Source organism: Ambystoma mexicanum, chromosome 5q, assembly GCF_040938575.1.
Source record: "Ambystoma mexicanum isolate Mex_15411 chromosome 5q, UKY_AmexF1_1, whole genome shotgun sequence".
Taxonomy (NCBI): domain Eukaryota; kingdom Metazoa; phylum Chordata; class Amphibia; order Caudata; family Ambystomatidae; genus Ambystoma; species Ambystoma mexicanum.
Genome location: NC_090933.1, coordinates 1257970982 through 1257984872, shown reverse-complemented (window position 1 = coordinate 1257984872; position 13891 = coordinate 1257970982). Strand labels below are relative to the sequence as shown.

General features: G+C 46.1%; 1 long non-coding RNA gene across 1 annotated transcript in view; it reads right to left on the bottom strand.

The window, feature by feature from the left end:
- The window catches only part of LOC138497995 (uncharacterized), a 233504-nt gene that overhangs the window by 94831 nt on the left and 124782 nt on the right, over nt 1-13891 (bottom strand). The window lies entirely within an intron of this gene.

Genomic DNA, 13891 nt, shown 5'->3' with positions numbered 1-13891 from the left:
GCTTGCATTCACAGTAATTTGGCAATATGGGCCTATACACGCTGATCTTAACGATACATATGGTGATCCATTCTTGTACAAATGTATATCACTTTACAGTGATAGCGTAACCACATTTTTCGTAGTGTATGTGATGCCACTTCCTGTTTTGTCAAGGGATGAAAGGTCCCATTACTTCCCGTGATGTCCCTTTGGGATGGGTCAAATTACATCACTTCCTATGATTTCATCAGAGGTCAAATATTGTGTGTTGTCACTTCCGCTACCCCTGGCGTTTTTGTGAAATGACGTCCCTGACGGCGGGTTGTCTCCACATGCCATTTGCCAAGCCTGCACAGCCGCCGCTCCCGAGGAATGTCCTTCCATACTCCTGTGTTCCCCAAAACAGGTCAAATGTCAAAGCGCAGATATCAAATAAAGCGAGTTAGTAGTGGTGCACGCCATTTGATTAAATAACTCCGGGGAGTGTCAGTAGTGGTGCACGCCATTTGATTAAATAACTCCGGGGAGTGTCAGTAGTGGTGCACGCCATTTGATTGAATAACTCCGGAGAGTGTCAGTAGTGGTGCACGCCATTTGATTAAATAACTCCGGGGAGTGTCAGTAGTGGTGCACGCCATTTGATTAAATAACTCCGGGGAGTGTCAGTAGTGGTGCACGCCATTTGATTGAATAACTCCGGAGAGTGTCAGTAGTGGTGCACGCCATTTGATTAAATAACTCCGGGGAGTGTCAGTAGTGGTGCACGCCATTTGATTGAATAACTCCGGAGAGTGTCAGTAGTGGTGCACGCCATGTGATTAAATAACTCCGGGGAGTGTCAGTAGTGGTGCACGCCATTTGATTAAATAACTCCGGAGAGTGTCAGTAGTGGTGCACGCCATGTGATTAAATAACTCCGGGGAGTGTCAGTAGTGGTGCACGCCATTTGATTGAATAACTCCGGGGAGTGTCAGTAGTGGTGCACGCCATTTGATTAAATAACTCCGGAGAGTGTCAGTAGTGGTGCACGCCATGTGATTAAATAACTCCGGGGAGTGTCAGTAGTGGTGCACGCCATTTGATTGAATAACTCCGGAGAGTGTCAGTAGTGGTGCACGCCATTTGATTGAATAACTCCGGAGAGTGTCAGTAGTGGTGCACGCCATGTGATTAAATAACTCCGGGGAGTGTCAGCAAACATTTCCTGGGGGGTGTATGCAGCATAGTTGCGCAGTTTTTCCAAATGCGGAAGAGCCTACGCACAATCATATTCCCTAGATTTTCTGCTGAGTTTCCTCAGGAAGAGACCCTCCTCTGGCCCCAGCAGACCTATGTACTGTACCGGGTGCAACGTGAGCAGCGCTTCACATGGGCGAGGGTGAGGCTCAAGAGCAGTCCATTAGTTGCCCCCCCCCAAATCCTGGGCAGCTCCTGAACAGCTTGGATCCGGGCGTCGAGCTTCCTTTGTCCTGGACCATGTCCGTTGAGGTAGGCCACAGATCTTCTGGAATCCTCCAAGAAATGTAGCCTACCGCACGATTGCTGAAGCTTGAAGTACACCTTTGGCTGAACACTACATTATGTTTGTGACACTTTCCCTTTCAAATTTCTGATTTCCTCCTTTTTCTCAATTTGTTCCTCTCTGTCGCATTAGAGTCAATTCATTCAATCTATATCAGCCTTGAAAAACTGCAATTCACAAAACTGTGGAACACGTGTCGGATTGTTTTAATGTGGAACACTATGTTAAATACAACACATCTGTCTGCTCAGACTATTTGCCTTGATTCTATCTAATCTACCATATTTAACGAATTTTGGAAAATCAACAAATGATCAATTTGTCAGTAGTGCAGCAGTAGCACAAGTAGCAACTACACATAAGAACTCGGGTGGGTTGCTTGACTCCCTTCCGATGGCACCCAACAGCTCTTTACCAGCGTTGGATTGGTGCTGAACTAGCCCACCTTCTATTTGTATTCTTTGCCATAGAAATTGCTCTACATCATGATTCACCCTCTCGGTTTGCCCATCTGTTTGTAGGTGATAATTTGCGGAAAACCAAAGGCAGCTGCAGAAAGCACCACAGAATTTAGATGTGACCTGAGCGCGCAGGTCAATAATCAGGCACTGTGAGATTCCATGAAATCGTATACTGAACCCTAAGAATGTACTTGTAGGAGGTATGTAAATTGTAAGAGTGCTGGGAGAGATTCCATTCCACCTCTGATCTTACTGCACTGTATTCATTTCATGCATCTTATGACCTTGATCTATTTTGTGCCAAACAACATCTCTACTATCAATCTCTTATCACCGCTCATCACCGGTTTTCCCTTCTGAATAATCTTTATGGCCTGTCATTCTCCTGATCCTAGTTTGTATTCCCTCTTTTCTGCTTCAGATTTTGCTGGTTACTTTACTTCCAAGATGAATTAACAATGTGTGTTCTTATTTCCAAGTGTTGTCCCCTCCTATTTCCGCACTTCCTTTAATACGTCTCCCGTTGCATGTCCCCCCTCTTTCTGAATCCACAGCTCTTCTCATGCTGCATTTGCCGCCCAATGCCTGCTCTATCCGATCCCCTCACATCTGCTCTCATTCCTCTGATGTATCCTCCCTTTCCTTCTTACTGGACCTCTTTTTAATTCCTCACTTTCCACTGGCATGTTACTTCTCATTATTATTATTATTATTATTATTATTATTATTATTATTATTATTATTATTGTATTTATTGAGCATTGACCTTTGCTTGAGAAGCAAAGGGGCACTTTAGAGAGGTATACAGCAATACAGATACATAACAGAGCACATTACAGAGGTATGTAACGGTATAGAGGCATAACAGAGCACTTTACAGAGGCATACAACAGTACAGATGCATAACAGAGCGCTTTGCAGAGGTATGCAACAGTACAGAGTCATAACGGAGCGCTTTACAAAGGTATACAACAGTGCAGAGGCATAACAGAGCACTTTACAGAGGCATACAACAGTACAGATGCATAACAGAGCACTTTACAGAGACATACAACAGTACAGATGCATAACAGAGCACTTTACAGAGATATACGACAATACAGATACATAACAGAGCGCTTTGCAGAGGTATGCAACAGTACAGAGGCATAACAGAGCACTTTACAGAGGCATACAACAGTGCAGAGGCATACAGAGCACTTTACAGAGGCATACAACAGTACAGATGCATAACAGAGCACTTTACAGAGACATACAACAGTACAGATGCATAACAGAGCACTTTACAGAGATATACGACAATACAGATACATAACAGAGCGCTTTGCAGAGGTATGCAACAGTACAGAGGCATAACAGAGCACTTTACAGAGGCATACAACAGTACAGAGTCATAACGGAGCGTTTTTACAGAGGTATACAACAATACAGATACACAACGGAGTGCTTTACAGAGGTATGGAACAGTACAGATGCATAACGGAGCGCTTTGCAGAGGTAACAACAGACCAGATATACAGCCGGGGTAGGGTACTGAGGGGCACAGAGGAGGGGAACAGCTGTACCAGGTGGTGGGGAGAAGAGGGGCGTCGGTGCCTAGCGAGTCAGGTGGCGAGGGGTGATGTGAAGACCTAGGTGTTGAGGCAGGGAGATTCCTTGAAGAGGTGCGTCTTGAGTTCTTTTCTGAATTATAGGAGCTTGGGGGCGAGTCTGATGCTGGGCCATTTTAAGCATGCTTCTAACCTCGCTGTTGTTAAATAACCTCTCTAGTCCCCTCCCTTCCTCTTAATTATTGTCCTAGCTCTCTTCTTATTTTTCTTCCTAAACGTCTGGAATGTGCAGTCTCCGCACAGCTACATTGTTATCTGGAATATAATTCCCTTCTGTACAATCTGGGTTTCATCCTACTCGCTCCAGCAAAACTGCTCTCTTGCATGTCACAAATGATCTTACCTCCCATCGTCGTTCGTTTCTTATTCTTCTTGACGTTTCTGCTGCTTTCGACATGGTGGTTCATATTATTCTATGCTCTTGTCTGTCTTGCACACTCTCACTCACCTCCTTAAATACCCCACCCACTACCAGGATTGGATACTCACCCTGCCCAATCACCTATCTGGCTTCAGGTGGTGTGACAGGGGAAGGCCATGAGAGGCCTTAAAAGGGCTAATAAGCCCTGCCTCTTTCCAACATGGACCCTGCGTTTGACTGCTCAAGCCCTGAAGGGGCTTTTTAAAATAATAATTACATCCCTGGTGGTATGGTGGATAAAGGCCGCTCTGGGCCTTTATTTATTAATAAGATTTCCGTGGTGGGCTAGTGGAAGCTGGTCCGGGTGCATGCTCCAGCTGAAGTTGTCAGCTGGAGCCTGATTTCTTTGACGTCCGGTGGTGTAGTGTTTGCAGCATTCCTTGACAGGGATGCTCACTCGAGCTCTGGCATAAGAGAGCACGTCTCCTCCGGCTGCTGCTCTGCTGCGGCCCGGACACTACCATCACCGCAGGTAAGAAGAGGTGGGCAGGGGGCCTATATATATATATGGCAGAAAGTCTGTTAGATTGTTTTTCACACAATTCTACAACGTTCCACCGATCTGCACCAAATTTTGCATAGTTACCTGTTAGGACCCTCCGGACATTACTGGCTACGTGACATTTATACACCCTACCCCTTTCCCCAGATTTCACGGTTGCCTGAAATCGGCGAAACATGAATGTGGTCACTGAAGGCCCAGACAGAGCTAATTTTAAGCATCTTGACGCAAGGAACAAAACTTGACATCTTTCAAGGCCCTAGGAAGCACCGTTTCCAAGATATTTGCACCGCAACGCACCACAACACACAGCACCGCGCAATGATCGCGCACAGTCGGTCCCAGTATGCTGCAGCACAACAACCCTAGCCTTCCCTACATGTCCGGTCCGGGCCAGCCACGGGCCCCCATCCTCAGTTCAGGTTACTTCAGGGTGGGAGGCACATCAAGCGATAAGCGACAGACAGGATACATTTTACTTTTGTGTAATTTCAATCCAAATTAAAGAGAGTGTTTCTGCCTCTGTCTACACAACCTGGCAGTTGGGGAATCAGTATTCTTCCTGGCCATCTGTGGAATTCTACAGCCACCTCCACCCGACCGCGATTGAGTTAGGCTGTTTTGGTCATGTAATCACTGCTCTGCCCCTCTGACTGACCATTGGCTTGTAAGGGGATCATGTTGTACCCACTTAGAGAGGCCTTCAAAAGCCAGCCCTCCACCAGGCTCTAGTTGAGTCCAGGCTGCCTTGGTCACATGATCACTGCTCTGACCTCTCCCGTCTGCCTATTGGCTCGTTAGGGCTTCTGTTTTTTTCCCACCCATTGCAGGCGTTCAAAAGCCAGCTGAACCACACCACAAATTATTCTGGGCTGTGTTGATCACGTGATCACTACTCCACCTACACCAACCTGCCCATTGTCTTATTAGAGCTTCAGTTTATTACTGCCCAGGCCTTGGTTGAATCCAGTATGCATTGGTCACGTGATTACTGCTCCACTCCTCCCACCTGCCCATTGATCTGTATGGGCTTCATGTTTTTCCTGCCTGGCTTTGGATTTCAAAAGCCAGTAGTCTATTTCATTGGAAACATCTAGGAGTCTTCCTCACTTGTGTCCAAAGCTTACGATGAACAAAGATAAGGACTTAAGCTCTTTTCGCCTTCTAGAACCTGGCAGAGTCAAAGATCCAGACCACCTGCCCCACGGACGCCAGTAAGACATCACCATGTGTGACCTACACAAACAAGCTCATCAGCACTGTACATCCAACCTCATGAACATCATCAAAGTTCTCCTGATCACCACCCATCCGCACCCACACTCCTCTTGCTTACTAATGCTCACTCCGCCACCTTACATGCAGCCAACATCTCCGATCGCATCACCATTCATAAGCCTGACACCACCTTCATCAATGAAACCTGCCTTCCACCACCTCCACCCATGTATTGGGCATCGTCGTCCCACGCCGATGCAGTATCCATGATGTTGACCGGTCAGGGAAGATCAAAGGAGGCTTGCCCGTCATCCATAAGATCAATGACAGTGCACAGAGCACAGGCAAATTGCATTGGACTCTGTTGAGCCCTTATATGTCAATTCCCACTTGCACACAAGTGTGCCACTTTTCACCTCTTATACCCAACATCTCCAGGGTCAACCCAACCTCAAAGGAGTTAGTCAACACATGACCACACATGTGTCAGTGTCAAACCCTCCTCCCCATCGTGCTTCCAGGTATTAGAGAGCAAATGCACTGTCAGAACATTAGTGCAAAATGAGCAAACCTGAGGACCTCTTCACCCTTAAGGCCTTATGCTCAACACATCGTGCCCTCATTATTAAAGCCAAAAATCGATACTATTGGGAGAAAAGCCCTTTTGCAACAACCAACCACTGTGCAATTCACTTACCAGACCCAGAAATACCAGAATCCTTAGAGAACTGCAATGACATCAGTGATTTCTTCATTAGAAAAATCCACACACATTGGCATCACATTGATGCCCTCAGATCATCTGAACCACTGTTTTGTATTGCACCCTGGGCCCCATACCCTGGGCTGACCTCACCCCGCTTGCCTCTCACTGACCTTACAGACACGCTTGCATCACTAAAACCAACCACCTGTACCAATGACATCCTACCTATGCTCCAAAAAAAGCTCTCGGGCCAGACTCTCATTGCACACCTTCCGATTGTTGGTGCCTCCTTTAACGGGGCATTTTACTAAGCTGCTTAAAGCAAGGCTGATCCACCCACACCTTACGAAATCCACACTGGACCCAGGTGACCTCACCAACTATCGACCAATCACCAGCCCTTCATTTATTGGTAACATCATTGAGAAGGTGGCGGTGAATCAACTTCACAAGCAAATCACCTGGTCAGCATTGCTCCAGGATTACCAATCCGCGTTCCGTCCTCAATGCTGCACCCAAACAGCCGCCATCTCTAGGTCATTGCTGATGCTCTATAGATCATGGACAAAGGGGATTCCTTCTTTCTGCTCCTCCTAGAACTACCCCCTGTCTTCGATACGGTGGACCACCAGGCTCTGGTCTGCCTCTTGGCACAATAATTGGCTTCCCCGGAACACTCATCCACTCGTTCTCTTCCTACTCTTGGACAGATAGCAGACTGTCCAGGGGGGCACCTTCAGATCTAACCGCCGCCCGGTTAACTGTGGTGTGCCGCATAGCTCAATCCTCTCCCCACTGATCTTTAATCTATGCATGGAAATGCTGGGATCCCTCCTTGTCAACCCAGTCATCTCGCTGCACCAGTAAACGGGTGAAACCCAGTTGTATCTCAAAGTAAACATCCCTCACGACATCACTCACCTCTGGTAATGCCTTGCCACGATTCAGACGTGGATGACAAACACATACCTAAAACACAATGACACAAAAACTGAATGCATGCTCCTCAACCCCTTCAAATAGGATACCATCCAAGGGTGGTTGAACGAAAAGCACCTGCATAGGATCACCCCCAAACTTGCCCTGATCACCAACATCCTTGGATTCGTGGACAGCAACATCCACTTCCTGCAGAACATCAACAAGAATGCCCTGACCATGTGGCACCTGGTCACGATTACCTGCAAGATTAATTTCATCCTCCCGCCATAGGACTTTCGGACTGTGGTACAGGTTCTCCTGATTGCACACACTGATGGGGGTAACGCCCTCCTCACCGGGATTCCCACAGTAAACCTGGCTCCCCTAAAAGCAGTCCATCACGATGCAGCCCCCCCCATATCACCGGTTCTAAGAAATGTGACCACATCATTCCATCATGGGCGGTATTCAGTGGCTCCCTATCCTTGCCTGGATCCTCTGATAATTGCCTGTATCACCACCAGCCAGTGGCCCACCTACCTTGCGGACAACCTTTCCACCTCAACCCGTCTGTTCCTTGAACTCTTGTGCAGTGGTCCGCTTTCCTCAAGCTAGGTTTGCACTATATAACACACAAAACAATACAATACACATCCTGCTGAAGCTGAAAGTGAGTGTCATACCGCCCTCTCACTCACATCACCCACTGTGAAGGTTGTTCTTTGGCCACGTTGTAAGCACCGCAGAGCACAATCCAGCCAGAGAAACACAAGCCCAGGCTGCTGATGCTTTAGCTAAGTGTTCTCGCTCTGTTGAGAAGTACATCAATGCTCTAAGGAACCTTCATACTATTCCCAGATCAAACCAATCCAAAGGGACATCAAGCACCAACCAGCCCATCCCCAGTAGCTTCATTTGGTTTAGAATATTGATGTCTTGGGTTGTATATGTATATGTGTGTGTACAAGTGTATGTGATGCATGTGCTCATATATATGTGTGTGTGTGTGAGTGAGACAAAGTCCTGTGCCTGTTCATGGGGGTAGTGGATGCAGTCACAGGGACCGGGTGCCCTTACCAGTGGTGTGATCTTGGGCCCAGAGGAGGCACAGAAGGATCCCCTGAACCATTCCACCTTGCTAAGGAAGTGAACCAGTCCTGGCAGCAGACCCTTAATTCCCCTTCCCCTTTAAGAGATCCTCATGGGTGTAGAATGAGCCATATGCACGAATGTTCCATTGCATGATCATTCCACTTAGTGGCAGCCTATGCTGGGGAAACCATGTGAAATTCTTATGTAAACTGATGTACACAGTGTCATAATGCTAACAACATCTGGTACAGAGCAAATGTGGCTTCCTTCAATGCATGTGGGAGAACGTTAGAGTGTTCTGCTCAGTCCGTGTCTGGAAGACACACATGTCATTAAAGACAGCACACAAGTCTTAAATTGGCTCGATCCATATCTTTGTGCCAGTTTCCCAGTCCGCAGCACCTAAAACCTGGAACTCACTTCCCATGCATATCAGAATTGAGCCCTCCCACCAGCGCTTTAAGAAACTCATCAAGACTTGGCTCTTTAACAAATTCTAACCATTAGCCCCTTCTTTTGCCACGATGAGCTCAAAATCTCCCAATGCTGCTGTTATATATTGCAAATGACTGTATTATAATAACTCACCTGTGCCTTGTCTAGTATTGCATGTGTTGTAATTGAGTTGTAAATGTATTACCGTTTTCAATTTTTGTATGTATGATTTGAACTTTGTAACCAGATAAGCACTCCTTGTAATTGACGCCGTGATACCTCTGGGTTTGGCGTGTAACAAATACCACAAATAAATAAATAAATAAATAAATAGTGCATCGCGGCCAATACTGATTACACTCAGGTGAACTCATTACAGCAGACCTGCTGCTCCACTTCTGTCACAGCCACAATAATCATGCACAGTTGTCCTTAAAGGGGTGGCAGAGGCAAGGGGAAGAGCGAGAGAGGCGGTTCAAATAAAAGGGAGGGAGGAGGCAGAGACAAGGAGGAAGAGGGGATAGCAAAGGGAAGAAGGGAGGATACAAGGGCCTGAGAAGAGGCAGAGGAAGGAGGTTGTGATGAGAAGAGGCACTGTGAAAAGAGATATTAGAGACAAAGTTAGTGGTGCAGGAGAGTGCCAGAACATCCAGAATGAGGGAAGGAGGCACAGGGAGAGGATGAAGGACACATTCAGGAGGAAGAGAGAAGTAACATCTAGGAAGTAGGATGGAGGCATGAAAAAAGTAAAAGAAAATGTAAGAAGGTTGGAGGAGGGATGAAAGAGAGAGAAGGGGAACAGAACATCAAGGAGGTGGGAATGGGACGTAGGATATAAGGATGTGGTTAGATGAGATTTTCTAAATAGAGTGAAGAACATCAAAGATAAGGGAAGAAGACACCAGGAGGTTCTATAGAGAGAAAAAGGGTGAGGATACAATGAGGTTGGAGAGAAATTCAAGAGGATGAGAGGGATAAGAACAAGGAAGAGGAAATAAGACATAAGGTGGAGATGGGAAGGAGGTGCAAAGAGAAGGGTGGAGGAGACACTACAGTGAGAGAGGGAGACACGATTAAGTAGTAGGAAAAGGGAAACAAAGAGAAGTTTGGAGGAGATATTAGAGAGTGAGAGAAAGCAAATACATCCACGAAGAAGGTTGAAAGCACAGTGAGATGTTCAGAGAAAATACTAAGTAGGTTGGGAGAGGAGATTGGAAGAAACACAAAAATGTGATACTGTATTTAGGTGCCAACTGGAGAACTAACTGTAAGTGAGGTTAGAGGTGAAGATACGAGAAGGTTGATACATAGAGAAGTGGTGAAGAATCAGGAGGGGGCAAACCTGATGCCGAAGTATGAGCATTTGGAAAATCTTTGGAAAGGTAAGAGAGGACAGACATATTGGTGGGAATAAAAGAGAAGGTGCATGGGAGGTCCCCTTCAGTATGAGACTATTGTGGGCCATAGAGGGGGAAGGTGAGAATAGCGCTTTGAAGGATAAAGCCAGGACCTCTAGGCAGCGAGGTGGCAAGAAAGCCGAAGTAAAGATTCTTGAGAAACTCAGATTATGAGCCAGTTGGCTGCAGATGTGAGGTTTCTCCAACCACTATCTGGCCCCAAGCTCTACCTCTGTTTAACCTTACTGTGAGTGCACGCGTTGGGACTGGAGACACTGGAGGGAAAGGGGTCTCCCTGGAATAAAGGGTGAGAAGCAGATGATCAGAGTCTACTGACCAGATCACACAAAAGAAGCGTGGGGACACTTTAATCCCAGGACTGGGAGTGACCGGAGTGATCTGTGAATTGATCAGCTTACCCGACACTTCAATCCCAGGACTGGGAGTGACCTGAGTGATCTGTGAATTGATCAGCTTATGAGGGGTGGCCTGTGTGATCTGTGAATTGATCAGTTTACCCAACACTTCAACCCCAGGACTGGGAGTGACCGGAGTGATCTGTGAATTGATCATCTTATGAGGAGTGACCTGAGTGATCTGTGAATTGATCAGTTTACCCAACACTTCAATCCCAGGACTGGGAGTGACCGGAGTGATCTGTGAATTGATCAGTTTACCCGACACTTCAACCCCAGGACTGGGAGTGACCTGAGTGATCTGTGAATTGATCATCTTATGAGGAGTGACCTGAGTGATCTGTGAATTGATCAGTTTACCCAACACTTCAATCCCAGGACTGGGAGTGACCGGAGTGATCTGTGAATTGATCAGCTCAACCGACACTTCAATCCCAGGACTGAGAGTGACCTGAGTGATCTGTGAATTGATCAGTTTACCCAACACTTCAATCCCAGGACTGGGAGTGACCGGAGTGATCTGTGAATTGATCAGCTCAACCGACACTTCAATCCCAGGACTGAGAGTGACCTGAGTGATCTGTGAATTGATCAGTTTACCCGACACTTCAACCCCAGGAGTGGGAGTGACCTGAGTGATCTGTGAATTGATCATCTTATGAGGAGTGACCTGAGTGATCTGTGAATTGATCAGTTTACCCAACACTTCAATCCCAGGACTGGGAGTGACCGGAGTGATCTGTGAATTGATCAGCTCAACCGACACTTCAATCCCAGGACTGAGAGTGACCTGAGTGATCTGTGAATTGATCAGCTCAACCGACACTTCAATCCCAGGACTGGGAGTGACCGGAGTGATCTGTGAATTGATCAGCTCAACCGACACTTCAATCCCAGGACTGAGAGTGACCTGAGTGATCTGTGAATTGATCAGCTCAACCGACACTTCAATCCCAGGACTGGGAGTGACCGGAGTGATCTGTGAATTGATCAGCTCAACCGACACTTCAATCCCAGGACTGAGAGTGACCTGAGTGATCTGTGAATTGATCAGCTCAACCGACACTTCAATCCCAGGACTGGGAGTGACCGGAGTGATCTGTGAATTGATCAGCTCAACTGACACTTCAATCCCAGGACTGAGAGTGACCTGAGTGATCTGTGAATTGATCAGTTTACCCGACACTTCAATCCCAGGACTGGAAGTGGCCTGCGTGATCTGTGAATTGATCAGTTTAGCCGACACTTCAATCCCAGGACTGGGAGTGACCTGAGTAATCTGTGAATTGATCAGCTTGCGGATAGTGGCCTGCATGATCTGTGAATTGATCAGCTTAGCCGACACTTCAATCCCAGGACCGGGAGTGACCTGAGTGATCTGTGAATTGATCAGTTTGATCAGCTTACCCGACACTTCAATCCCAGGACTGGGAGTGACCTGAGTGATCTATGAATTGATCAGCTTATGGGGAGTGGCCTGTGTGATCTGTGAATTGATCAGCTTATGGGGAGTGGCCTGAGTGATCTGTGAATTGATCAGCTTATGGGGAGTGGCCTGAGTGATCTGTGAATTGATCAGCTTACCCGTGGGAGGAAACCTGGACTGAAATCTACAAGCCAACTGAACTGTTGAAATCATCCTCTTGTTAATGAAGTGTTACATTGCATTGTCCTAGTTTGAACCAAAGCTGTAAAATAGCCCTAATATTGTGTTTAAAAATACATCTTTGCATCAGCCTGGTGTTGGTCCTGATTAGCTTCACGACAGTGCAATGAAGAGAGCTGCCCTATACGGTTTACCTGACATCGCTTACCCGTCTGTCAACAGTACCCTAACTTTCTTAGCAGTTAACTTAAAATTAATGAGACCCCCTGTCCTCCTTCTTGTCAACTGAGAAAATGATCTACATGTCATTTGTTTCCATTAATGTATTGCGCCCCTCTGATTGATTAGGTGCAATCTGCGCTGAAAAAAGCTTTTGTATCATGTAACCGGTTGCAACAGCGCCCTGATGCCTGAGGGTTTAGGCGCTTTACAAATGGAAAAATATATAAATTAAATAAATACGTCCGTGGAGTCCGGTGATTCTCAGGAGGTTGGAGGGGGCATCTGGATACTTCTTGCCCACTACAGTTTGGTAATAGTGCTATTATCTAACTCCTGAGACAGCTGATCAGGCAATCCACAGGCCATGCCTTCTTCCAGGAATTTTCTCATCCCCTCAAATCCCCATAGGAAACCTGAGGTCTCAAAAAGATGGCTCGTTCTTAGCTTTACTTTAACAGTAACTTATTTGCATAGTAAGTTTGAGAAAAACACAATTGGAAATGGCGTGTTTTGCGGAAAGTCATACCAGTTCCAATAAAGCATGCTGTACCTATAGTCGTATTGCCCGTGCTATGCGGGCAAATAACACACACCACACAACACATTGGCCCTCATTCCGAGTCTGCTGGTTACCCTGACGGTGCTACCCGCGGGTTGCTGCCAGACTTGGAATAATTTACTGGCACCTGACCTCCTGGTGCCACTGGTTCTTTCTTTTTCTTTTTAAATGTTATATCTTTTTATTAGGCTTTTCATCAAAATGCATTGTCGACATACATGAGTTTGTTAAGTAATTACAAGCAGGTTAAATGCAAAAAGAGCAAGAACATCATATGCTATGCTATCACGATCACAATACAATCTATCCAACTCATAAATAAACCAAACCTATGAGGTCAAATTAACAACTCATTACGAAACCCATGTGAAGAGAAAGGAAATAAAAACACCCAAACTTCACACATAGACATATACAACATTAAAGAGAGAGAGAGAGAGAGAAAAGAGAAAATGAAAGAAGAAGAAGAAGAAACAAAACAAAAAAGGGGGGATGAAATGATCTCTTCTCTCCTCTCCTTCCCCCTCCCCTACCCATACAAAGCATTAACCCAAACCCATACACAGCGAAAGTTACATATCTTCTTTACCTTTGCCTTCCAAAGACATTTTTTCATACTTACAAAAAATGTGTCGCTCTACTAGCCAATCATCTACACAGGGTTTCTTCCTAGTCTTCCAGACTCTAAGAATCAGCTTAATTGCTATTACAATGGCCTCATCAATCCAGATAGTATGCTTTTTTGTAGCTAAATAGCTCTCTCTATGCAGTAACAGGACAACATTGACAGCAGACCTCTGAAAGGTTATGTCAAAAATCAT